The sequence below is a fragment of the Hibiscus syriacus genome, unplaced genomic scaffold, assembly GCF_006381635.1.
Source record: "Hibiscus syriacus cultivar Baekdansim isolate YM2019G1 unplaced genomic scaffold, ASM638163v2 tig00010968_pilon, whole genome shotgun sequence".
In the NCBI taxonomy this organism is placed as follows: Eukaryota; Viridiplantae; Streptophyta; class Magnoliopsida; order Malvales; family Malvaceae; genus Hibiscus; species Hibiscus syriacus.
In genome coordinates, this window is record NW_024062239.1 from 2,231,718 (window position 1) to 2,259,627 (window position 27,910).

At 33.9% G+C, this 27,910-nt stretch overlaps 1 pseudogene; it reads left to right on the top strand.

Annotated features, from left to right (window-relative positions):
- The first annotated feature begins 7,069 nt into the window (after window positions 1–7,069).
- The window catches only part of LOC120204468, a 34,752-nt pseudogene continuing 13,911 nt past the window's right edge, over window positions 7,070–27,910 (top strand).

The following is a 27,910-nucleotide window of genomic DNA, read 5'->3' on the forward strand; positions in this document are numbered from 1 at the left end:
ACCAAAATGACTAAAATACCCTTATGGCCTAAACTAAGTAAATATCTTGGATTAATTAAGGAGTCCAAATAAGTATAGGTGTTGGACTACCTTTCGAAATTATGGAGCATAATTTAAGTGAGTTGATCAATCTTAAAGCTACGTCAATACCTGAATGGCATAGATATTACTTGAATACGTGTTCATCTTCTCAAGTTTGGCTCGATGATAATTTTGGAAGTATTCAGCTCAGCTTAACTCTAGATCGCATTCAGTACTAAGAATTGGACGTTTGTTCGACAAATCAACCATGAATACCAAATTGAATAGATTAGAAGTACAATATGTATCTGAAATTCAGGAATGTTTGAATTAATCTGGGAAATTACGAAGTAACTGGATTGGACTTGAATGTTAAATGAACTAAGTAACCTCAATGACTGAGGATTAAGTAAGAGATTGGAATAAGTTTAAAAACTCGAATGAACTTATGTGATGTATCATCCCAATGGATTATGAACCACAAATCAAGTACGTCAGTATTTCCTATAGAGTTGAAACATGAAAATGAAATAAAGACCATTAGAATATTTGTTCGTCTCCTTAAGATATGTTCAGTGATGACTCAGAAGATGATACATGGATAAGAATATTTGGTATTAAAGAGTGAATAACCTGGACGATTAATGAATTGACAAGTTGATAAGCATTGGTTCTGGAAGCTATTCATCTGGAGTTGTTCGATAATCGGATAATCGTCATAGATTGTAAAGATTCTGAATACCCTTAAGATTTCATAAAGCTTCCGAAAATTATCCGAATAAGATGATCTTAATAAATTATATTCTGAATAACTGATGACTCTGTCAGATATTGAACTCTTCCAATAGTGATTCTAATTCCCGACATTCTATCGGTAAACTGAAGACTTGTGTTTCTCTGGCCGATAAGATTATTTTGTATCTCTAGATAATATCTGTAAACTCTAGTGTGTTCCCTAATTATATTAATATTTTATCTGATTTCTGATTTGAATTCTGTTTTGACATCTGATCTGAAATCTGTTATGATATTTGTTCTGAATTCTGTTTTGATTTCTGATATCTCCGTTTAAAAACGAAAAAATGTTTTAATTGGGGGTATTGTTGAAGGAAGAATTTCTGCAGGTTCCTCGGCTTTGTGCTCAGGGCCTTATACGATGTGTTGGGTTGGGTGTATGGTTCTGGGGAACCTACACATTCTGATGTGTTGGATGGGGGTATATATATATGTTTTAAAAAGATCTGAAAAGTTACATGGTTTTTGGGAACACACTAGATAACCTATTCTGATCTCCTGAATTCAGTCCTCCGAAATATTTCTCAGAACTGAAAGCTCATTTTGCGTTACCATCTGAAATATCAGTAGGATCTCTGCTCAGCATAAAAATCTGTAAATGTTCGAAAATAATAAGGAAATATATATTTATCTATATATGCACGTTCATTAGCATCATCTGGTAGTTCTGTATTACTGAGCTTTCCAAAGCTCACTCTGTTACTCATCTTTTCAGGCTAAAATAATTGTACCAGTGCAGCTATCGACTTCAGTAAGGGAGTTCTTCCGGCGTTTTTGCAGAGTATGGTACATGTGATTATGGGGCATGTAATTGTATTTTGATTTATATGCGAGTCTGGAAATCTGTTTTATTTTTAAATAGTGACAACTGATTTTATAAGTTACACGTTTCAATAAAAGTTTTAAAATTTCCGCTATTTTTACAGTGGGTTGCTCCGGTGGCCCAAATGTGACACCCTGAATCGGATCTGGTTACCCTTATCGGTCTGTGGGGGTTACATATCTTCTCTAAAATAGAATTACTTTCAAGTAAAACAAGTTACATGGTTAGATCTAATATTAGAATATCCAATCTGAAATTCGAATAATCGGATTTTAGATCAATTTCATATCAGTATTTTAATGCTCCAAAATTTCTAATCGGATTTAGTATCCAAATTTGTACATCCCTAACAAAATTAGGGAGTAATAGTTACATGGCATGTGTATAAATCATATTACAGAAAACCATATTATGTTTCATGTGTTCAAGAGTCGATCAGATTCGGCACATTAAACGTTTCCACCTTCAAAAGGTATCAACCAGTCTATCTATCTCTCTTGGGGTCTTCTTTTTCTTCTTCTCCCTCTCTCCTTCGGGTCTTCTTCTTGCTCATCGTCCTCTTTGATTCCATCGATCTCTTGGTCATCCTCTTCATCTTTTTCATGTAACTTCATTTTCTTCCTCTTCCTTTCTTGCCTTTCATCTTTGGACCAAAACCTTCGGCGAGTCATCAATACTTCGTCTTTGTCGGTGAACACCTGAGTAACCCTTCGATTTTTTCCTTCAAAAATTTAGCCAGATTCAATATCGTCAAATAAAACAAAATTTTCTGTTGCCATGTTTTGAAATTATCTCCATTGAATTTCGCAGGCTTTTCATTATGACTAACCATTTTTTTTCTAACAATCTTAAGACAGAATCCTTTTATTTTTTTAATCCGAAATGAGATTATTTGAACGAAGTATCAACCCAGCGCAAAACAAGTATTGGTGGCTATTTGCACGTTTGAATGCAAACAGTGAGGCGTTCTTTGCAAAACGAACGTGCTGTTAGGTTCTTTGCTCTTGTGTTACGAGTCTTTTCAACAACAAAGGAATCTGGTGAATTTAATTTACATACGAGATGACCAAGTTAAGGGGAACGACACCCGAAAGGGTCTTTCTCTTGCGTGAATTTCCTAGTGGCAAGGGAACAAATCTTTCAATAAATGAAATTGTGAGGGTTCATCTTTCGAAGACAACTCCTTTATTGTGTTACGTGAAATTTCTAATGACAAGGATACTACACCAGAAAGAGGGTGAATCCAGATATTCAAACTATGTGGTAAGTTATTTTTTGGTACAACTTTTTAGCAGAGCCATTTGGATCAGAATTCTTTTTTTCTCTTGTGCTAATCTTGGGGAAAATATATATATGCTTGGCACTAATATTAAATACCAAGTGTTATGATCAATAAACTTTGATGTTTCATGCTTGAGAGTTATTTCTTTCGATATACGAGTCTCATCATTGAAACAAGGTTGAAAGAATTAAGGTAAGCGTGATGGATGGAAAAAGGTTCCATTACAGGATCAAATGCAAGCATTTCTTGTTGACAACAAAACCCCCTACTTCTGCATATTGGAGATAGAAATTTACCATGGTCCCTTCATTATCATTTCGTTTACACATGTTTTATTCTTATAATAATTGTGGAGATTGAAATTTCTCTTATTAATGATTTGAGAATGAGTTATCATTAAATAATGCGCAATGGAAAAGAGTTGTCACAATGATGCAGGAACATTTCATAATGTTATTAGCAAACTTTTTCAACATAGGAATAGTTGGTTGTGGTGGACCTGTCGATGATGATATGGCTACTATTATTATGGAAGACATTCCGTCGATTCAGAATTCAAGAGGTAAGAGTAAATCTTCAATAATATTTTCTATTGAACTTTGTACTTCTGTTTCGAGTCTCGCCATTAAACAGAAATTGGTTCTATTCCATTGACCAATAGAAGTTGATTTCGTTTTGGGTTTTATTATATTCCCACTGATCAACAGAAGTTAGTTTTGTTTCGAGATTTAATTTATTAAATTCTCGTCGTTCAACAGTAATTGGTTCTGTTTTGGGTTTTAATCCCGTTGTCCAACATAAGTCGGTTTTGTTTGGATTTTAGTTTTAAATCCTGACATTTAATGAATTCAACAAAATAGTGTTGATTGTACATTTTTGTCTCGGGTTTTAGTTTTACTAAATTCTCGCCGTTTAATAGAAATTACTCAATTGTTGGATTTTAGTTTTGACTAAAATTCGTTGCGATAAATAAGTTACCGAGAGGAATTATGATGTCTGTGGAAAAAAATCGGGCCTATAATTATGTTTCAGGATTTTAATCCTGTTATTTAACAAAATTTATTTGATTTACTGTTGATAACAAAAATCGTTTGGAGGTAACAAAATTGTTACAAATTTTGTTTTAGAATTTTAATTTCTAATTAAATTTTGTTGTTCAACAGAAACAAATGGTAAAATAAATTGAATTAACTTTCAATTTATTGTTGGAATATTTACAAATTCTGGTTACTTGTTTAAAACGAAACAATGGTAACCCCACTGATTCACCTAACTCGTGATTTGAAATGTTGATTCCTATTCACAATTTGAATAAAATTCAACAATGTCAGTGGTCGTGAGCCACGACAAGAAGCATGTGAAATTCATAAATAGAATTTCAAGACATAAGCGACGTAAGATTTTATATATAATCATGTTGAATATGGTCAAACATAGGATGATCCTCATATTCATAGAGACGATGAGATAGACATTGTTGTCATTAAAGCTTAAAAGCATTCTAAGTTTCTATGTCGGATTGCATCTTGAATGGATTGTCAAATACACCATATGAAGAGTATAATATCCATAAGATTGCCAAATAATTATGAATGACATTTGACCATATTCTGAGTTGTTACAGAACATGTAGAGGAAGTTATTTTATTAGCAAATTACCTTTAAATAAGGTAACTTAAAAGGAAATAGGTGAGACATCATATGAGTTATGGAAATGTAGAAAATTTTCTACAGCTACATGAAAATGTGGGGGTGCCTTGTATAAGTATAATGGTAAGTCGAGACACATATGTCATCGACATATTATCATTAAGTAATTGATCTCAACTAGAGTTATCTATACTGATTTTGTAAGATCAAAAGATAACATTTTGGATCCGCTAAACAATGAGTTGAATCGAGATCAATTTGATAAACATCGAAAGGAATGTGACTAAAGCCCATTAATATATAAGGCGCTATGTGAAGGAAAACCCAACTTAGTTGACTGGAGATCCCAAGATCTAAGTTCAATGGGACAACCTACTTGCATAGACCTTGTGAGGTCACTGTGGGGGTTCTTATCCCCAAGTCCATTCCTATGATGAAAACAGTGACTAACATGTGGAAAAAGTTAAGAAATGCTTTTAATGACCACTATGTGTTTTGGTGAGCCTAACAACATAAGTCACCTATGTGAGAGTGAAGTGGAGTCGCTTCAAAGAGACTATTGGGGCATAGTTCTCTAAACTCTTGCAGAACCAGGAGATGTCCACGGCTATATGGACATAACCATGAGAACCAAATTCTTATCAGTGAGATATTTGTGTGAGGTATGTCATCACTTAGATCAACGACAGGACAGTTCAAGGACATCACGTCTACTAGACAACCAGTAAGGTAAACATATTTTCAAAAGGGAAGGTTCAAAGGGGGACGCCTACCTATCCTATGCAAATATCGAACGTAGAATCTATCACCATATCGAGTTAATGTTTGAAATCATCAATTTCATTCATGTGGGGGATTGTTGGAAAAATTAATAAATAATTGAATAAAATTGATGTCTTTTAATAATAAGTTATGTCACTTGGTGAACAAACTTATTATTTGGTATAAAATTACATCAATTCAATTATACCTATTAGCTTTTCAACAAATCTCTTCATCAAAAGGTCATAACCTTTTGATTAGTTTCCTCTCCTCTATAAATAGGTTAGTTAAGGCTCAATCTTAGAGATAATTTCCCAAACATTTGAATAGGAAAAACACTTAGAAAATTCCTTCTAAATTCGTTCTTTCCGATGATAGAGAAAGGCAAGATTGTGTTCGACTGATCACTACGGTTGTGCTTACTATTGTGATTGTTTTGTTGTTGTATCCTGGGAGACTGACATCCAACGTTTCTCAAAGCACCGAGGAGAGGACGAATTTGTCTTAAGGAAACTGTTCATACAGGCCTCAACAAAAATCCTTATTCGATTTATCACACTCTACTCATCCAATTCATTGTCTAAATATGAGTAAACCAATTTCTTGCCTCTACTATAAATTTTATTTATTTTGTTTCGTTTGATTATATAATAATATTTATTATTATTATTATTATTATTTTATCTAGGATTAACCATTTTTTTCTAACATATTCCCTATTTGAAAGCAAGGATGGTGGCTTCTGCCGATATTTATTCAAGTGGGGTTTTGTTTTTTGATCCAAAGATAATAGGAAAGGAAAGAAAAGAAGAAAGAAAATGAAGTTAAAAAGTAGAAGATGACGAAAAAATGTAATGACAATGAGGAAGAAGAAGATCTGTAGGAAGAGGGAGCTCAAGAGGGGTTGTTAAGGTTTCTAGGGAATGGAGTGTAAAGGAGGAACCATTATGGAAGCTTTGAGTTTAATGGAATTCGATATGATCTCGTAACTTCTTAATTTCATTTTGGCTTTTTATGGTTTTATCTCTCTGAATAGCTTGTAATTGTTTGCAGTGACGGAGTTACCTTGGTCCCAGGGGGCATTGCCCCCCAACTATTTTTTTAAAAAAATTATATGGGTAAATCATGTTTTGCCCCCTTATTTTTATAATTAATTATACTTTGTCTCCCTCATTTTTTATGATTAATTATACTTTGTCTACATAAGTTAGAATCCTGGCTCCATCTCTGAGTGTTTGAATTCTTAATGTAGTGATGTACTTTCTTAGGTTTGTGGTATTTTTTTGGAGTAAACTATGTCAATATTCCCCTTTGTTTTTGGTTTGATCGACTTTGGTTACTTATTTTTTTAATTATGTACACTTGATCCTTTACGTTTTCGGTCCGTCTAATTTAAGTCCCTCGGCCGTTTAGTTTTGTTAACCCATTAACAAAACTCTGAGTTGATAATTTAAAAATAATAAATAAATTTACATTACTCACCTTTAATTGATGGGGAAATAAAAAATTATTAAAAAATAAAACAAATTCCAAAAAGTTCAACCCGTATCACCTCAATAACAACCCAATAAAACAAACAAGTCTTTACATCTCTCTATCTCCATTCTATAGATATAGAGAGATAAATATCTCTCTCCAAAATCTAAAGATTCAAGCTTTTTAGTATTCAATTTCAACAAATAGAGAGAGGGACTGAGACGTGGCCATATATATATATATATATAAGATTATGAATCATGGGTGTTGCTAAGAAATTTGGTGTTCTTTTGTGCGCTGAGGTTTAGATTATGAGAAGAAGAGGTACAGAGGGTATTACGGGTTGTTTATCGAAATGCTGGCGGAGGAAGGGGAGAGGTGGGACGTTTTTAGAGGGGTGAACGGTTTCTCAATGATGATGAGATCAGTGATTTCGATGGCTTTATTATAACTGGGAGTTGAGTGATGCTCATGGGAATGACGTTTGGATATGTAGGTTGGTTTCTCTTTTGAAGAAATTGGATTCATTGAAGAAGAAAGTCCTCAGGATTTGCTTCAGTTACCACATTCTTAGCCGTGCACTCGGAGGGAAAACCGGTCGAGCCATCATAGGTTGGGACATTGGTGTGAGAACAATTCATTTATCATTCTCATCGATGCTTTTCTCGTCTCTTCAAATTCCCACCACTATTTCCACCATGGAGTGCCACCATGACGAGGTTTGAGAACTTCCACCCAAGGCAGAGATCATAACATGGTTTGAGAAAACTAGAACTAAAATAAACCATGTTTTTAGCAGCGGTTTTTTAGTCATATAGTGGCATTTTTAAGCGTCACTAATAACATTTGTGGCTTAAACAAAGCCAGTAAATGCGTCGCTGAAACCAACGCCATAAAAGATAGATGCATTTTTGGCTACAAACGCCACTAAAGGTTTGAGTTTTAGCGCCGTCTTTTCCACAAATGCTGCTAAAGATTATGTCATTTAGCGGCGTTGTTAAGAAACGCCGCTATATATCTTTTCCTTTTATGGTATTTGTAAAAACCCACCACTATATGTTATGATATATAGTTGTGTTTGTTCCCAAAAACGTCGGTAAAGGTCATGGCATATAGCAACGTTTATAAAGTAAAACTTCGCTATTGACTATGCTATAGTGGTGTTTTTTAACGCCGATATTGATTATGTATTTAGTGGTGTTTATTATACAAACACCGCTAATTAACACATATTTTGCAATCAGTGTTTTCCGCTATTCTGTTACCCAAATTTAAATTTTCAACTTGTAGCATTATCCAATAAACATGGTATCTATAACAACAAACTTTAATTCTATAACAACCAACTTTAAATCATTATAATAAATAAAACTTTACATTAACGTAATATATAATGCATTTTAACATTGTTAACTAGAATGAATAGAGCATATATCTGAAATAAGACGTAAGATGGTAGACTCTGAGGTTGATTTTTCCTTATCATCTGCATCATAGCTTCAAGTCGATTTTCAAATTCTTGACATTTTTGCTGATATATTGCTTCTCTCTCTGCTTCCCTCGCTTTATTTTTGGCTTTCATTTATCCATTTTTTAATCCATTTTAGCCAACTGTTGTTTTAAACGACTAACTTCTAATTGGGAATACTGAGTTTGTGATGACATGTACTGAGATGAATGGATCCAAAATATTTGGTGAGAGTAACGAATGATCCTTGACAGCGCACCTGACCATATCTTTCAGGACCTAAAACTTCATTAATAACTTGATTTTCGATGTCATCCGCATTAACAATACCATGACTTGAAGTCGTAGTTTCATACTCCTCCCTTTTATCCCTCAATTTTTTCCTAATAATCAATTCAATAATTATTTCAAATAAGAATGACATACTATAGATATAAATATAACGTAATTCAAATCCTCTGTCCAATAAAAGTAACATAATTTCTGCAGCTTCAACAGTCATATGAGTGCCATCCTTTTTGTATGTGTCATTTTCAAGAGTTTGATTCGTCCAACTTTAGAACCAGATGTATTTTCCTACAAAAAATTAATTAAAAATATAATTAATTTTTGTTAGTATGTGCTACCAATTATAAATCACTATGTGAATAATCTATAACACCTCATCATTAGCTATACATGCAAAGCACTTTGGTCTAGCTGTGTGAGTAAACTTTTGTTGTTTTCTGGTAGCAACACCAACATGCTCTCGATCCTACAATTTGAAACAATCACTTATAAAGTCAGTATTATAATTCCTTAATATTATTTTTGAAAAATACATTATAGTTGTCCTTTATGTGAACTCCAAAACTTGACTGCATCTTCCTATTGATACCTGAGAATTCCAGGCGGGATAGTTTGTAGCTTTTCTTCAAGGCTGAGATCATTCTTGAAGTATTTCTTTTTTAATGAACTCTTGTTGTCTATCCATCTCTTCTATAACGCTTGCTTCAAATAATCGTCTGATACCTCCAAAGAAAATTTCTCCTACACATAACATAAGTGTTCAACATAAGTATAAATTACTATTGAACAATTATGAATTATATATTATAATGACATTATTACCTTAAAATATCCAAAGCCTGATTTTTTACTATTTGGCATTTCACGCCATGACTCATAATTTATTGGTAAAAGATTAGCATTACGTGTAACCTTGCCTATGTAACCAGATAGAATACGTGCTTCTGGGCCAATAGGTTGACCGACATCATTTCTTGAAACTTTCACACGGTGCCCAGGAGGAAGTTGGTATAATTCCTTCAACGTTGTACGTCCTCTAGTCTTGCGTGCTCTAACATTTTTAACTATATAAGAAATAATTAAATGTAAGTTTTCAAAATGAACCAACAATTAAAGAAAGTGTTGAACATTACCTTCAATTTCTTCAGCTTCTTCAACAGTAATTGGAACTTCCAAAGAGTCAACATCATTCGATTCCTCATTATTTGTTTGTTCATACTCTTGAGAAACTCGAACAATCACCAAATCACTTAATTTTCTCTTGGGCATGATATATGTAATAAACAAAAAATAATTTTAGTAAGAAAATAGTTTAATTAATGAATATATTGAAGGACAATATGCTATAAGTTATAATATTATAAATTAATAAATTAAGATATAAAATCTTACTACATTCTTATGTCATATCAATTTTCATAAATATCTTCATCTACATCCTCTCGAACCCATTGCAATTGTGTAGTATTAATGATAGTTTCATCTAAGTTTTGTGCAACAAAAGGTAAAGATTATGATCTTGTTTCAATGTCATCTCTACTTCCATCCCCGATGTCTATCAAGTCTCTGGGGGTATTACGGAGCACAACATATCAACCCTCATCCATTGGATCGAGACAGTAAAAACCTTGTTTCACTTAAGAAGAAAATATGTATGGCTCATACATCAACCGTTAACCAGTGTGAATTAATCGAGATAAATTCACCATTGTAAAATTGAATTTATCTCTTTTTATGCCTCGAGTAGCGATTACATCAATCCAGTCACACTGAAACAAGACAACCTTTCGTTTTCTATAATAATCCAACTCAATAACGTCCATAAGAATTCCATAATATTCTACATCTCCCTCCAAAGGATGATTGTCCCTGGCACTAGCATAACTTGTAGTTGAAGAAGTAACTACTACTCCACAATTTTGTGTTCTCTCTAATCTTTCACGAGATTTCATGTAGAACATGAACCCATTAATGAAGAAGGCATTATATCTTTTAACAATTCTATTTGGACATTGAGAAAGTCATTTAACATCTTCACTAACTTCTCTCCCACTCCAAACCTATTACACGTGAAAAGTGAATTAATTTGCATTTATGTCGATATAAACAAACAAGACTTATATATTATTTGCAACTATGTGCAATGATTTAGTTACTTACCGTCTGCCCTAACCATTCATGAAAAGTTTTTGTGAATAACTTATGTATCTCTCGTTGATGTAATCTTCGGGAGCGTGCACGAGATCTCAAGACTTCTTTAAACTCACTATAAAGTATATTTTGTTGTTAAAGAATGAAAAATATAAAATAAAGTAAATACGTTAGGATTTAGTTTGTAAAACTTACATGCGAAAGGGATCTATTGAATCATGATGGAAAAGAACATATCAGTGTGCTTGTACCCAAGACATATCATCTAAATGTACAATTTCAACTTTGTCGAGTGGTTCACCATAACTTCCAAACAAATAAGTCTAATCTAAGTCATTAGAATTAAACACATCATTTATATTTGGTCTATTCAATCTTGTTTCAACATCTTCCAAATAACTAGAATAGAATGTCATACATTCCTCTGCCAAATACCCATCAGCAATTGATCCTTCTAGATAACGCTTATTACGACAATAAGACTTCAACTTGCACAAGAACCTATAAAACAAAATACTATGTAAATAGGCTTTATGAAAAGGTATAATCACTAGTCATTTAATACATATAATTTAATTAACACCTCTATATAGGGTACATCCATTGATAAAAAACTAGTCCACCAACTTTTGCTTCGTGAGGAAGATGAATTAGCAGGTTGTTGCATATTGTGAGTACTATAAAATTATACGCAAATAATGTGAAAGTATACACAATCACTGAAGTAATAAAGTGATGAGTGAGTATCATATCCACAGGGATTGGATGAAATTACAAAAGTTTAACCAAAGCAAATCACTACTATATCTAAGTATAGTTAGTGTGATATGTACTAATGAAAAATGTCACGGCAATGGAAAGTGTATGTTGGTGGATATGGATTGAAAGTCTGATGGGGTAGCAAATTAAAATATAGTGGCAAGAGTAGATTTTAATATAGAAAATGATGGAAATGTCAAGGCAATGAAAACAGTAAAAACAAAAAATAAATGATAAGTTTGATAATCCTCACACTAAAAGCTTCCACTGGAATGAATGGTAAGGATTGAGTTAAGGATGCAATAATTTATCTCTCAGGTAGATTTAATCTATCTAAACTTCACTTGCTCGATAGGGTTTACTGAAAATGCTTTCTCTATCTCTAGTCAAAGTAACTTAACAGAATAGAATGCCACAACATCTCCTCTCAGTCTCAGCTATGACAATCTACACTATTGATAAAAACTACCCTTTTTAGTTGTTGAAATCCTATCTCAGTCTCTCTTAAGTACTAGTGGATTAGGATATAGTATTACTAGGCCAGTTCAAAGCTTAAGAAAATACTATAGCCCATTGCTTTTGTGGATCTTTCTTGTGTTTCTCTCGAATACTACAAGTATTTTTAGCTAAGTTTCTTTTGGACACCTAGCCTTCATTTAAGAAATTGACACTCTCATGCCTCTTACAAACTTAGACGATGAAGTATTCATAAGCAAAGTAAGTAAATACATAATATAAATATAAATATAAATATAAATCTACTATTAAAATAAAGTTAAACACCTATAAAACAACCACACCAAATAAAGTTAGTTCATGGTGGGGTTCGAACCATCCATAAAACAATGACATATATTCGTTCCAAACAACCTAACACTAAATAAAAAAATAGCAACAAAAAGGGAAGGGAGAAGAAGCCTTCGCCGCGCGCCACCGGAGCTTTCCTCAACCACCAAGACTCGCTTTAGTTACTAGCTCCTCTCGAACGTCTAGCTTTCCACTCGTTGGAGCTTATCAATGGAGGAACACAACTAAAGGAAGAAGAAAGGGATACGGTGAAAAAGATAAGAAAATGTTACAGAAAATCCTCTTCCTATTTTTCTTTCATGTGAGGTGTAATATATAATAAATATATCTAAGGGTAATGATGAGGTTGTTACGTTCAAAATACCCCTAGAGTTACCCCTTAGGTGTGAGTCTTATCATTCCACGTGGCAGTGGTCCCCAATAGGCAGTTACATCCATCATTCACGTGCTACGCCAACTGTCATTCCAGTGTGACCTTCTACTTGCTATTTCTTGCACACCATAAGCAACTGCACCTTTATCTCATATAACATCCTTAAAAGATAAAATAGCAATATCACCACAAATGCAACTATATGCAACTACATGATCCTAAAATGACTAAAATGAGCTTTTAAACATACAATAACTTAAGTGAAAAAAACCTTAAAAGTAGCATTTTTAGGAAGTTACCACACCCCCAAACTTAAGCTATTGCTTGTCCTCAAGCAATTGATAGCAATTAACATAAGCAGAATGTCATGGCAATTTTCAACAATAGGATAACATAACAAAAAATTAACTTTCAACCCTCATAAAAATTTGCTTCAACATGCTAGACATATCAAGAATTCAAGTACCTTTCCCTATGCCAAGATTCTTTGTGGTAGTATGTGTGCATGATTGTATCCAATCTATACTTAGCAAATTTAAACGATTTCTTATCAAGTCCCCTAGTGTTTGTCAAGGCATTTACTCATTCATTAAGCACATTTTTACTGATTTGTTTTTACAAATGTTGCTACGAAGGGAGTCAACTCATCACACCTACATTCCCATACTCTAAGTGAAATGGAGCATACCTTCCACCCCCAAGCTAGTTAGGTAGAGTCATCCCTTAACTACTTTTATTCACTTATACGCGTGACTTCCATTTATTAAAGGGAGTTCAAGGTAATGCCACGACAAAGAGGATTGTCCTTCTACAGCTATGACTAAGCATTTATTCACAGTCTCAGATATAAGGGAGTTATTTTTTTATTTTTCTTTCAATCACAATACTAAATTTCAATTCCAAAACTAGCTAGAGTTCATTCATAAAATTTTTCTAAATTTCCTATGTATAGAGAACATAAAAATCGTGTAAAAATAATTCACAAAGCATCAAGCCCTAGAGTCAGTTCTATCATTCTCAATAGTCATTTATATTCAATTTCTAACTTAACAAGTTCATCATCATCAAGTATCATCAAGACATTTTATCTAAATGTTTTACCACTTACTGATGCCATGGCATAATGTTACACTAATACTATCATGCATATGCTCTACCTAGAACATTACCTCCCCCAAACTTAAGGGAAGCATTGTCCTCAATGCTTAAAGAGAACTAAAATAAATAAAACTATATGCCATGCAATGAAATGCAAAATGAATGCAAATGGATGGAAGTGGAGGTACCTCATGTTTTATGAGGTGGTGTTACCTTGGAGGTGCTGGCAGCTCCTAGTCTAGTGCGCTTTCGCAATGGTGCAAGGCTGGACTTCAAAGAGCTAGAGTGGTACTGCGCTACATTGAAGCGTCCAACCGATGTTTTGGTATGTCAGCCACTACATTGAGCATGAGAGGGGTTAGGCACAAGAATTGGATTGGGTGTTTTTTTCAGCAGGAACAACATATGAGTCAGGGGTCTTGGAACGTTGAGGGTCGAGAGTCCGTTCTTTAACTGGAGGATCAACGTCATCTTACTCTGGATTGGGAGATGCCTCAACATTAAATACCGAATCTGGAAAGCCTGGAAAATTTTGTTGGACGTGGGGAAAGATTTCTTGAAACATCGTTTCCACCACAACATCTCTCTGTTTGACATAACCAAAGAAATTCCTGATATCACCGTGTAAAGCATGTAAATGAGTATGAGTTTGCATAACAGCTTCTTCGAGACCAAGCATCCAAGCCTCGGTATTAGATTGTGCCTCCTCTACAAAGTTTTCATGAACAAGGGCCTTACATTTTGGGTTTTCAAGTCCCAACAATAATGGTAATCTAGCCCTAGTAATACCCGAAACTCCAGATAAAATCTCATCAAAGGAATTTTTACTTACCTTTTTCTTTCGTCACAAAGCAGTAATCAAATTTGGAAACACTAAAACACTCGCCTTTTTTCCTAAATATTCATGCAGTTATTGAACAAGGATCCTACCCACATCAATAGAATAGGTTTCTATAATCGAATGTAAAAGAATTAAACAGGGAAAAGATAACGTCTTATTATGGGATGTGGGCATTATCTTGTGCTTAAGGAAATGATTCCACATTTTGTCATGCAAGTGGAGATGTCCATGATTAACCGAATAGTGAATGGTTTGGCGACAATTCCAGGAGGTATTTGCAAAGCATAAGTCCTCCAAAACTCCATCACAAGTGGCACTATCAGCATCGTTTTCAAACTTTGCATGTTGGTCTTCAACACCCTGCAAATGAAAGTATCTATTAATAGCATTTGGTGTAAATCGAATATACTTATCTCGCACAAAAATAACATGCTGGTTCAGTTTGGAAATGTTAGCATCAAACTCTTTCACTAATGAATGCATTCACTGAACTAGGGTGCCTTGTAAACTTGTGTCATTTGTGTGGAACAACTATATCCATCACATCTAGTCCAAAACCTCCATCCACTTTATCAGTAAAAATGAACCCCAACTCAAAGAAAAGCTTCCTATCTTTGATGTTTTGAAACCTTGATTTTGGTTCATAATTTTCTAACTACTGAGAAATGGGAACTTTGGCTTTAGTGGGACTAGTATGCACCATTTTTTCTCAAAGTTTGATGAAAGAAAAGTTGAAAAATGAGTGAGATTTTTGCTTAGAGAACTTGAGGAGTTTCGGTTATGGGGAAAATGAAGGAAGGAAAAGAAATGAAAGATAAAAAAGAAAAAGTAAAAAAATTAAATTAATTGAGTGATATGACGGTTAAAAGAAATGAGTGGATGAGGGGTAAATGGGTAGGTGGGGAAAGAAAAAAGTAAACTGTAAATGTAATGGTGATGGGTCAAAACAGTGGAGAGAGAAAAGTTAAAATAAGAAATAAAATAAAAGAAAAAAATAAATCAAAAAGAATCTTTTCCCCAATTAATTGCTTTGCCCTTTCCTCTTTTTTGTAACCTCTCCTTGTACGCTGTAATACTGTGGTCCCCTACAAAACAAATTAAAATTATCTACAAAATAAAATAAGAATAAGAATAAAAGTAAAGGAAAAATAAAATTATTATTTATGCACAGTCAACAGAATTAAATGTTGTGGAATCGAAATTTGGTTCTCAGTTAGGCACATTTCAACATCATGCAGATACAACACTGCCTTGTTGTTCAGTGGTGGAACTCCATTAGAAGCTTTCAGACGCTGGCCATTGACTTTGACAATCATCCCATCGTCTATATTCTTGATGTTAACAGCTACATAGGGATGAACATAATGCACCTCAAATGACCCTGACCATCAAGATTTAAGCTTCCCAAGAAAAAGTTTGAGTCTGGAATTATAAAGCAATACATGTTGGCCAATATGAAAATGTCATGGAATTAGTTTTTGTTCATGCCACTTCTTGGTTTTTTCCTTATATATTTGTGCATTTTCATATGCTTGTATTCTAAACTATTTAATTTCATTAAGTTCCAGTAATCTCTGCTCCCCAGCTAATTGAGCATCAAAATTCAATTGCCTAATGGCCCAGTATGCCTTATGTTCAAAACTCTTATAAAAGCATAATCCATCGGATAAACCTCGGTTTTGCCTCCTTTTTGCTCATCAAATACTTTATAGTTGCATGATCAGAAAAAACAGTAATTTTAGTGTCAAGCAAATATAATCTAAATTTTTCTAAAGCAAAAATTATAGCAAAAAGTTCTTTTTCCATAGTTGAATAATTTTTCTGAGACGGGTCAAAAGTTCGGGATGCATAGGATATGACATGTAGCTCTTTCCCTATTTTTTGGCCAAGAACGACTCCAACATTAGTTCTCGATGTGTCACACATAAGTTCAAAGGGATGATTCCAATCTAGTGGTTGAACAGTTAGAACTGAAATAAGCTTTTCCTTTAGTGAAACGAAAGACTCCTTGCATTTTGAATTAAAGTCAAAGTATTAATCCTTTTGAAGTAGATTGCATAAAGGTTGTGCTATCTTAGAAAAGTCCTTAATAATCCTGCGGTAAAATCCTACATGGCCAAGAAAAAAATGAATTTCTCTCACAGTTGTGGGGTAAGGAAATGAGTGTATAACATCTGTTTTAGGTTTATCAACTGTAATCCCTTTTGAGGAAGTAATATGACCTATAGTTAACCCTTTATCAGCCATAAAATGACATTTTTCATAGTTTAAAACAAGGTTATATTCTAAGCATCTTTTAAGCACATTAGTTAAATTATCAAGACATTCATTAAAAAATTACCATAAACCGTTAAGTAATCCATAAAGACTTCGATGCCCTTCTCCACATAGTCGGAAAATATACTTAACATGCATCTTTAGAAGGTGGTCGGTGCGTTACAAGAACCAAAGGGCATTTGTATATATGCAAATATACCGACGGGACAAGTAAAAGTCGACTTTACTTGATCCTCTTGCTCCACTGGGATTTGAAAAAAACCTGAAAAACCATCAAGGCAATAATAATGAGTTTTCCCAGATAATCTTTCAATCATTTGATCTATAAAAGGAAGAGAAAAATGATATTTTCGAGTAAGAGAGTTCAACTTCCTATAATCAATACAAACTCACCATCCATTTTGAACTCTTGTGGACACTAACTTCCCTTCTTGATTGTTGACCACTGTGACTCCTGTTTTCTTGGGAACCACATGAATCAGACTTACCAAATTACTCTCCGATATCGGATAGATTACGTAAGCATCAAGGAGTTTCTGAATTTCTTTATTTACTGTTTTCATCATCAGTGGTTTTAATCGGCATTGTCCTTCTCGTGATGGATTTGCTCCTTCTTCGACTTTGATCTTGTGTATACAAGTTGAGGGACTTAATCCTTTAATGTATACAATGGTCCATCATATGGCTTCTTTGTGAGAGCGCAACACTACTACCAAAGCTTCCTCTTCTCCTTCAGATAATTTACTTGAGATGATCACAGGAAAGTTTCATTTTCACCCAAAAAGGCATATTTCAAATGCTCTGGTAATTGCTTCAATTCTACCTCAGGTGCCTGCAAAACAGAAGGTAAAATTTTAGTTTTAGAGGAAGATAAATATAAATCAGAAATTATTTAATTAATATTTTCAAACTCCTTTTCTTCCTCTTCGTGGCAAAGTTTAGGATCCTTAAAAAGATCATAAGAAAAATTAGATTCAATATATTAATCAATTAAAGGATCTATAATATTAAAGAATTAATTCTTTCAACATGATAAGGGTATTTCATTGCTTTGTAAACATCAAATTCAACGATCTCACCATCAAATTCCATTTTCAGTATACCACTTCTAACATCGATCTTTGTATGTCCGGTGCATAGGAAGGGTCAGCCTAAAAGTTCCTCAAAATAAGTACCTGACCTGTCATGTTCTATGTAAATGACATAGAATCTGCAGGAAATAATAGTACATCAACCTTCACTAAGACGTTTTCCATTACTCCCACTGGATAGATCACAGATCGGTCATCCAACTGTATGGCTATTCATGTTTAATTTTATAATAGTAATCATTTTTTATATAGAAAATGGCATAACATTAATTAAAGCTCCTAAGTCACACATTGCACGTTTAATTTTAAAATCACTTATTTTGCAAGGTATAGAGAACATACATTAATCCTTCATCTTTAGTGGGAGATTTTGTTTAAAAATTGTAGAAACTTTTCTCCCAAATTTACCTTTTCGTGCCCCATTAATTTCCTCTTTGTATTGAAAAGTTCTTTTAAAAATCGAGCATACCTTGGTACTTGTCAAATTACTTCAAGAAGAGGTATATTGACTTGAACTTTTTGGAACATCTCTAAGATCTTTTTTCCATCAGCTCTTTTATCACGCTTCATCAATCTTGATGGGAAGGGTGGTGGCGTGATTTCATTAGAATAAAGAGAATGATGGGTGTTAGATGTATATTGTATTTCTGAAGGTGGCGTGTTCTCTTGTTCTTTCTGATGTGATACTTTTTCTGTTGGAACTTCTAGTGAAATAACTTTTCCACTTCAGAGTGTGATATTACTATCATTGTTTCTTGGATTTAACTCTGTTTGAGAAGGTAGTCTTCCTTGTGATTCCAATTTTCCCATAGTTTGAGCTAGTCGGCTTACTTGGTTATCTAACTCTTGAAGATGTTTTTCGGTTCGACTTTGGAATTTTTCTTGGGATGCAATGAACTTTTCTTGTGAAATTGTTATCTTTCATATGAGTTCCTCCAATGATGGTCTTTGATTTGTCGAATAGCTGAAGTTTGGGTGGTCTCATCATCCTAGATTATAAGTATTGTTGTATGGGTTGTATTGTCTTTGTGGAGGACCTGGAAAGTTCCCTACTGCATTGATTTTTGCATTGCCTCCTTCTTGTATTAGCTTGAAGCAATCCGTCAGATGGTCTAGCTTTGTGCATATCTCACATGCTCTTGTTGCGCAAGATTTTCCTGTAACAGGTGAATTAATTACTTCAGTTAATTTATCTAACTTATTTTCAAGGGAAAATGTACTTATCTCGTGAACCCGTCAGCTGGATTCACTTGAAAACTATTGAAAGTTGGATGCCATGATTGAAATCAATTCCCTTGTTTTTTGTTAGGGTCTTGTTGACTAATGCTCCTCCACTGGTGGCATCCACTAATTTCATCTCCATTGATAAAAGGCCTTCATAAAAGTATTAAAGTAACATTTGCTCACTTAATTCATGTTGCGGACAACGTGCGCAAAGTTTTTAAAATTGTTCCCAATTGTCATAAAGACTTTCTTCAATCTTTTGTTGAATGGAAAGAATTCTTATTCGTAATCCGCTTGCTTTAGCCACTGGAAAGAACCTGCCAAGAAATATTTGAGTCATGTTAGCCCATGAATTAACTGAATTTGGAGGTGAATAAAATAACGGATCTTTAGCCAAATCAGCTAAAGAGAAAGAAAAAGCTCTCAATTTAATTTGATCCTCAATAACTCCATGTGGTTTCATGCTAGTGCAAACCATGTTGAATTCCAACATGTGTGCGGATCTGTAGTGGCAAAGCTCTCAATTGAAACGGAGTCCCGCCGCTAGGAAAATTAATGCATAATGGCGTCTAAGTGACAGGAGCTATGGCTAGCTCTCGGATCGTTTGTTCTTCTTCTACCATCAGAATGTTGTATGCGTCTGCTTCAGTCACCAGATTTTATTATACTTCTGAACTCTGGTCTTGTTCTTCTTGTCTTTTTCTCTTTTCTCGAATCGTTTGTGTGTGGATTCTTCATGCTCGTGCTTCAATCTCAGGATCTAAATCTACTAATTCACTTGGGTTTCTTATGGTCATAAATAAAAAACTAGAAAAATAAATCAGTACTTGTCGTTAGTCCCTGGAAACGATGCCAATTTGATAACCATCATTTTGCTATCAAAATAATTTCGGCTTCTTAAATAGAAAGGAAAAGGTATTATAGAGAAGCAGGGTCAATCCACAGGGTCTATAATGTTTCTTGATTTTATGAGGAGATAGAAGTAGCTTCAGACTTTAGCTTTGCCTCAAATTCCTCGGATCATCGAAACAGATTTTTACTTCAAGATTCAGGTTAGCTTACAAAGACAATTATTCACTTTCAACTCGGATTGTGTCATTTCAACAATAATTAATTCTAATCTCAATTTCCTCTTAGCAGACAATTTCTCTAAGTGTGTTCTCGGGAAGTTGAATATTCTTCAATAAGCAAATCCTTCTTCAAACGTTAACCATAACAATATCTGGACCAATGTCAAAATTGTTTGGATTTGAAAAGTAAGCTCAGTAAACAGAAAGAATCTGAAGCGATTTAAGTACCTTACAATTCTCACGTTTGGAATTGAGCATTCACTTTAGTCTTTGGATTGAAAGAAAATTAGCTAAGCATAACCAAAGTCATACTTAGCGCAATTGAAAAGTATGAGAAAAATAAAGAGAAAGTTAGAGAGAAAAAAGAATATTTTATTCTCAGACGAAAGAAATATGTTTCTAGGCTTAAGGCTTCAAATTCCAAAAAACAAGCTAAAATATCTTAAATCCTAATTAAAACACTTAAAACTATTTAAACTAAAATACCTAAAAATAATATTTAAAATAATATTCTAAATTCTAATTAAAATACTAAAACATATTTAAACTAAAATATCTAAAACAAAGATAAAATATAAAAATAATATCATACAACTTAATTAAAATACTAAAAACTATTTAAACTAAAATAAAAAGATAAAATATAATGTTTAAAATATTATCCTAAATTCAAATAGAATTCCAACCAGCTTTGATTCCGAAAATAAAAGAACTGCAGAATTCTGTCCTTTTTGTGCAATTTCCAAAATCTGACATCCTGCTCAGAAAATGAATCAAAACAAACAATCAATCCACAAAATCACTGATTAAGGAGTAATTTAAAAGTAAAATATTAACTAAATTAAGAACTTATCACTCAACTGGAAGTAAAATCTAAGCGTGAAATTAACACATGTTAAGAAAATTATTAGTGAGACATAATAATCATAAGTAAAATTCTAAACACAATTTATTTTATTACAATTCATATTTCAAGGGATTCTTTCAATTCATTAACACTCTATAGTTTACATCGGTAGTGCAAAAACCGTCATTTCTCAACCATTACTATAATCTATGTGGTTTGCATACCCATTACCAATATAAAAATCCACCTCATTATAAATTTCTTATGTCTATACACATATTTCCCGTACGGAAATTCATACACTTAGTATGAATCTCTTAACTTTTTGCACACAAAGTGCCCAATACGAAAATTCATTGACTAAGTATGAATTTCTTATCTTTTTGCACACAAACTGCCCAATATAGGAATTTATACACTTAATATGAATTTCTTAACTTTTTGCACACAAAGTGCCCAATATGGAAATTCATACACTTAGTATGAATTTCTTAACTTTTTGCACACAAATTACTCAATATGGAAATTGATACACTTAGTATGAATTTCTTAACTTTTTCCACACTTAGTGTCATTTGGTAATCACCATACATATATCAATAATTCCTACAAATATGACTATCATAGCATATACGTACATAATTAAATGCACTCACCAGGCTTGCCTTGCTTTGATATCCAAAATGTAAAGATGATTACTCCAGGACTTGGCCTTTGCCTCTTGCTTTACTATACTCGGGAGCTTGATTTCGATATATTTCATATTCATTAAATACATGTATAATATCAATTGTTAGTATATTTCCTAACAATTATACTTAAACATTTATCAAAGGTACCTATTATTAACTTTTCTACATCAATATCAACATATCTTACAATTTTTGGCTCCTCAGTATCGATAACCCTACCATGGTATCAATACTGTACCGATACCCTACTATGGTATCGATACCAGATTTGCATTCTGTTTTGAATTATATTAATACCTTCCCTTTGGTATCGATACCCCCTTCGGTATCGATACTGATTCAATCAGTATCGATACTTTTCAGTTGATTCATCCCATTTTAGCTTATAGTATCGTTACTATTCCATCAGTACCAATACTTGTGGCCAGAGTTTCTAGTTTTCAACCTGAGACATACCCAAATTTGGTCAATTGTCCTCATGTTTACCCCTAATAATACTATGTAACTCTTCTCTACTTATCCATACAAACTTTCCTTCATTTAGATACTTAAAACATCTAGTATCCTTCAAGAGCATTTGATTCGAAGAATCACACCAAAATTCCTAACTTGTTTTTAAACTCATCCAATGCTTCTATTCTCTCATTTACCTCTTTGACAAGTCAATTCTACCAATAAACATCAATAAACACTCAGTTATTAATATATCATTCTAAAACCCATTTTCTAAAATCTCCTTTATTTCCTTTATATTATCGTTTTAATCCCATCTAAACCTTCCTTAGGCTTCCATCATATACAAGGCTTCAATAACCAACCAAAAATGAAAGGATAAACTAATAATTTAAAAACTCACTTTTGAGCTAGGGAGGAGAGTTATCCACGTGGAGGGAAGAAGAAGGAAAAAGTTGATTAATCAAATCCCATTTCCCCTTATTCTTTCTTTAATACACTATATGGAAATAGATTTTTAATTCTAAATGACCAACATGTCTTTTTCATCCACCATTACTACAATTTAGTCTAAACTACTCTTCCCAAATCATTCTCATCTTTTATCAATTAATCAAATAGATTCTCATATTTTAAATCCTTTCAATATAGTCCTTAATTCAATATTTGGGGCATTACAATTCTCCCCTTAAGAAAATTCATCCTCGAATTTAAATAAGTACCCGAAGCAAAAAGATGTGAAAATTGCTTTTTCATATCCTCCTCTCTTTTCCTAGATAGCCTCTTCAACCTTATGATTATGCCAAATCACTTTAACCAATGGGATCATTTTGTTACGCAATTATTTGGTTTCCTTAGCTAAGATCCCCACTGGTTCCTCCACATAAGTTAAATTTGGTCGAATCTCTATTTCCTCAGGCATGATAATATAAGATGGATCTGATATGTACCTTCTAAGCATTGATACGTGAAAAACATTATGGATCTTGTCCATATCCGGAGGCAAATCTAACTGATAAGCCACATATCTAGCCCTTTTTAATATCTCATATGGTCCAATAAATCTCAGACTCAATTTTCCTTTTTTCCCAAAATGTAATACCTTCTTCCAAGGCAATACTTTAAAAAATACTTTGTCTCCCACTTGATATTCTATTTCTTTTCTTTTCAGATCTGCATAGGACTTCTGGCGATATGAGGCTATCCTTAGATCTGGATAATTTTTACTTTATCCTCCATATCTTTCATCAATTATGGGCCGACCAGATCTCGATCTTTCACTTCAAACCAAATCAATGGTGTTCTGTATTTTCTCCCATAGAGAGCTTCATACGGGGCCATCTTAATACTTGATTGATAATTATTATTATACGTGGATTTCGCTAAAGGAAAATACTTATCCCATGATCCTTTTAATTCAATTACACATACCCTTAGCATATCTTCTAATATTTGACTAGTTCATTCTGATTGCCCATCTGATTGCAGATGAAAAGTTATACTGAAGTTCAATCGAGTACTCAATGACTCATGTAAAGACTTCCAAAACCTTGAGGTAAACCTTGGGTCTCGATCGGATACTATCGATATTGGTACTCCATGCAGTCTAACTATCTCTTTTATATACATCAAATAACCTGGATGGCACTTGATTTTCAGTTTTCACTTGCTGACATGTCAAACATTTAGCAACAAACTCTGTTACAGTTTTTTTCATGCTAGGCCACCAATAACGACTCTTCCAGTCTTGATACATCTTATTCTTGCCTGGGTGCATAGTGAAAGGGCTATAATGGGATTCAAAAAGTATATCATTCCTCAAATCATCATCATCGGGAATGCAAAGCCTTCCACGGTAATATACATAACCATTATCCCATATTTCAAAATCTTTGATCTCTTTTTTTCAACCTACGCCAATCTCATCAAACATTTCTTATCTCGACCTTGCAGCTCTTTTACATGATCCAAAAGCATCAATTTTAACTTTAATTCAGCAATCAAAGCACCATCTTCATTCAAAAACATATGTGCGTATAAATCCCTTAGAGTTGTAAAAGTCTTTCGACTGAGTGCATCTGCTACCACATTAGCCTCTCCCGAATGATAGTCAATAACCAAATCATAATCTTTATAGAGCTCAATCTATCTTCTTTTCCTTAAGTTCATCTCTTTTTGAGTCAACAAATACTTTAGACTTTTATAATCTGTGTAAACATGGTAACTCTCACCATACAAATAACGACGCCATATTTTTAAAGCAAACACCACTGCAGCCAATTCTAAATCATGTGTCGGGTAATTTCTCTCATGATTCTTCAATTATCTTGAGGTATAAGCCACGACTTTCCCTTTTTGCATCCTCACACATCCTAAACCATTATGGGATGCGTAACTGTAAACGACATATTCTTTACCCGACTCATGTTGCACGAGTAGTGGAGCCTCAGTTACAATTCTCTTTAGCATTTCAAAACTTTCTTGGCACTTTTCTATCCAAACAAAAGGAACATCCTTTCGTAAAAACTTAGTTAGCGGCAGAGCTAACATTGAAAAGTTCTTCACGAATCGACTATAATAACTAGCAAGCCCTAAGAAACTCTAAACTTCCGTAATATTCTTTAAGGATTGCCAATATGCTATGGCTTGAATATTATTGGGATCCACTCTAATGCCTTCTGCTGAAACTATATGACCAAGGAAAGAAATCTTGAATAACCAAAATTCACATTTGGATAATTTCACGTATAACTTCTTATCATGAAGTATCTGAAGGACCACTCGAAGATAAGCATCATGATCCTTCTCTGACTTAGAATATACCATGATATCATCTATGAACACTACCATGAACTGATCCAAATATGGTTGGAATACTATGTTCATTAAATCCATAAATTTGTAGGAGCATTTGTCAATCCAAACGGCATTACCACAAATTCATAATGTTCGTATCGAGTCCAAAAAGCCGTGTTGGAGATATCATCCCTTTCGATCTTTAACTAATGTTACCCCGACCTTAGATTTATCTTAGAGAACACTGATGCACCTTTCAATTGATCAAACATGTCATTAATCATTGGAAGAGGATACTTGTTCTTTATTGTTACCTTATTTAGTTGACGATAGTCAATACATAACCGCATAGACATGTCCTTCTTTTTCACAAATAGTACAGGTGCTCCCCAAGGAGAGACAATGGGTCTGATAAATCCTTTGTCGAGTAGTTCTTGCAACTGAGCCTTTAATTCCCTTAACTCCATTGGAGCCATCCAATACGGAGCTATAGAAATAGGTTTGGCACCCGTATAAACCATAATTCTAAATTCTACTTTACGATCTGGAGGAAAACCCAATAACTCTTTAGGAAAAACTTATGGAAACTCCCTACCTGTGGGTACATCATACAATTGCACTTCCAAAACTCGGTTATCTATCACATTAGCTATAAAAGCTACACATCCTTTTAATATCATTTTCTTCACGGTCATGGTTGATATCACATTGGATAGGTATTTTGCATTCTCACCTATCTCCACATTTTCAGAATCTACCTATCCACGGTGTGGAGATAACCAATCCATGCCCAAAATGATTTCAAACTCATCAAAGGGAAACTTTATCAAGTTTGCCAAAAACACAACCCCTTGAACCTTAATTGGACATTTTCTACACACCCATGCTACCCTTGCACTTTGACCCATAGGGTTCACTGCTATCATTTCACTAGAAATTGGTTCTAAAGGAATTCATCTAGTTCTAACCAAATTTGTACTAATATATGACTGCGTAGAACCAGGATCAACTAGATAAAAAAACAGGCTCATAAAAAAAGGTGAAATGTACCTGTTATGATCTTTGGATCATCCATAACTTCACTGGTCTTTATATTATAAACTCGGGCCACACCATGAGTCTCTTGCCTCTGGCTAGACTCATATTGACCACTTGATCTTCCTCTTCCTCTACTTCTACTTGGTGCGGTGATTGATCTCTCCTATTATGCTGATCTATCTCATGATTTTTTCGGGCAACTCTGAGAAAAGTGACCGGATTCACCACAATGGAAACAAGAACCAGAAAGCAACCTACATACTCCCTCGTGTGACTTACCGCATGTCTGACATAGAGATTTCTCTCCATGAGCTCTACCCGAGCTAGCCGCATAGGAATGATATTGCTTAGTTTTCTGTGAAGTTGCAGAATAATAAGCTCTGTCAGTGAATCGAGAACCTGAGCCCTTGCCCCTTTTTGCACAATGTGTAGATGAAGACGTTCTAATCCTTTTTCCCATCTGAATACTCTGTTTCGTTGCTAACATCTCCTCTTGAGCTCTTTCAATAGCCTTGGCTCTGTTAATCACTTCTCGCAGGCTGGCAAATTTAAGGCCAACATCATCTCTTTCAACTTTGTCCTCAGACCCTCAATAAACCAATCCCATAGAGCTTTGTCATTAGGAACCACCTCAATAGCATAACAACTAAGTGTATTGTATTTGACCTCATATTCATGCACCGCTTAATCGCCTTATTTTAAGTTTAAAAATTTCAATAAGATGTATCTCACAAATTGTTTGCCGATGTACTTGTCTTGAACTCATCTTGGAAAAATTGCTAACTCACTTGTTCCGGCAATGCATACATTGGCGTATTTGTCCACCACACCTAAGCTAATCCTCGAAGTAACGATACCGCGCCACCTAACTTTTCATGATCCGAACACTGAAACTTTCCAACATTGTCTTAACATCATTCAACCATAAATATGCATCCATCGGACCTTCACTTTATTCTCCCCGGAACTCAGGAGCTCCCAAACTTCTTAACTCCTTTCGATTAACATTCGCGGTACTGGAGGAGCAGCGGGAGGTATAGGAGGTTGAAACCTTGTCAAGATAGCATCTAGAGCTTACATAAAAGCTTTAAAATCTAGAACAGGCATAACCTGAGGTGTCGGTGTGCTGGAGTTCTCTGACGGAATCAGATGTTCGCTATTTTTATCATAACTTTCACTTCCCGATCCATCTCTACTTTATCATCCAGCCGCTCTTCTCGAATTCGTAGAATCCGACATCTAATACAACATTCATAAAATAATACTTAAGTTAGTAAGAAGAGGCATCTATCATATTTCTTTCTATACTCTATCAGTAACTTGACATCTTAGCGGCATGTAAACTCTTTTTACATCAAAATACACTCAATTTCAATCGAGAATCGGCTAAACCTATAGCTCTGATACCAATAAATGTAACACTCGTCTCCCTTATCTTTCCATACACGGAATATGGATGTCATATTACTTTTAAAATAGTTATTCTTTTGAAAACCTAAAATTTTTTATTTCTTTTTATAAAATATTCTAATTAAACTAGTACAAAATATAATTTAACTTAATTACATAATAAAAGTACCATTCAAATATTTTTCAGAGCATTTTTACTAAATATGTTACATTCCAACTAAATACATAAAAAAGTATACATGTTTCATACTGTTACTGAAGAGGTGATCCTAGCTTCAATGTCTGAAAAATCTTCTTACTCCATTGGAAGTAAAACCTACGCGTGAAATTAACAAAAGCTAAGAAAATTCTTAGTGAGGCATAATAATCATAAGTAAAATTCTAAACATAATTTATTTTACAATAATTCACACAAGGG